Genomic DNA, 1272 nt, shown 5'->3' on the forward strand with positions numbered 1-1272 from the left:
TTAACTTCATAATTCATTTTGTTCCCTCTTCACATTTCATCTAAGGAACAGCATCTTAAAACTTTCCATATACATACACAGTTCGTAAACAAATTCGTCGGCGAAATACACTTTCTGTATCTTCAAATTTCCTGGTCTCTTAGTGGATTTCATGAAGTTAAAAAAGTAGACAATGAACTTGAATATGTTTCACAACAGAAGAAGAAACCAAGCGAGGTCGTGGATGCGCACTACTGAGGAGTCCCATAATAGAACGAAACGGTCGTCCAGTGCTTCCAGGTTTTTCTTGATGGTCTAGCTTCAACTGAATCATGCTTTTAATTATGAAAACAAAAAGAAATCAAAAGTGAAAATTACCACAATAGGTACAGCTTATACTATGCGGTCAAAGGTTTCTCCAGCAAATAATAACGTACTGTGAATCCCTGAGTATGTTCCAACAAAATGAAACTGAATATCCATCTGTAAGGATTCCAGTAACCATTCCCAGAAGGCAGTCAAAAGTCAACGATCATCAACTAGACCACGCCGTAACCTTGAGTTCAGTCGAACATGAGCTTATTGTCAATGGCTCGGGAACATGCTATGGTAAACCTGAATGATGAAGGTATATCTTTAATCAAAGTTGAACAATAAAGTCTAGACAAAGAAAACTGAAGAACACAAAACATGGAAACACGAGATCTGAGTAAAAGTTAAAATGCAAAACAGGGAGAAAGAAACAACAACACCGTTTAACAAAACTGTTTCGAGGACTTTTCAGCTTATCCTTTCTGTCACACATAATATAAATTTTTGTATTCATCTCAATATAAAGCTGTCTTCTTTATTCGTGAATACCCTTAGTCTTATCTCCGGTGAGGCGATGGAAAACTGACGTACTTACACTAACTGTTTGTAAACATCATAATCATCGAATAATTCATGAATATCGTAACTTAGTAGGCTAGTGTATGATGTATTGATGCTCATAAAAAGTGGTACTATATTTGATCTGCAATATGTGCGCTAACGCAATTGCATTCTCAACTAATTGATAAGTATTACATTGAATTGACACACAAATCATAGTTCCTCTAGTTACTTAAGAAATAAAACATCATAGTGACAGGTAAGCAAAGATGGATAGTGGTTAGCAGTGGAATCCAGGACGCGCGTCGCTCCGTCCTATTTGGGACTCGTCAGCTGGATGTACCTGCATCTAAGAGTTGGTGTTCACTCTGGGACTCGAACTCAGCACCATTCGCTTCATACGCCATCGCCTTAACCACT

At 37.6% G+C, this 1272-nt stretch overlaps 1 non-coding gene across 1 annotated transcript; it reads right to left on the reverse strand.

The window, feature by feature from the left end:
* Window positions 1-1148: 1148 nt before the first annotated feature.
* Smp_tRNA_01046_Pseudo_ATG.1.1 lies at window positions 1149-1215 on the reverse strand. Its single transcript has one exon. It is a non-coding gene (tRNA).
* Between the last annotated feature and the right edge of the window lie 57 nt (window positions 1216-1272).

The sequence above is a fragment of the Schistosoma mansoni genome (assembly GCF_000237925.1).
Source record: "Schistosoma mansoni, WGS project CABG00000000 data, supercontig 0154, strain Puerto Rico, whole genome shotgun sequence".
In the NCBI taxonomy this organism is placed as follows: Eukaryota; Metazoa; Platyhelminthes; class Trematoda; order Strigeidida; family Schistosomatidae; genus Schistosoma; species Schistosoma mansoni.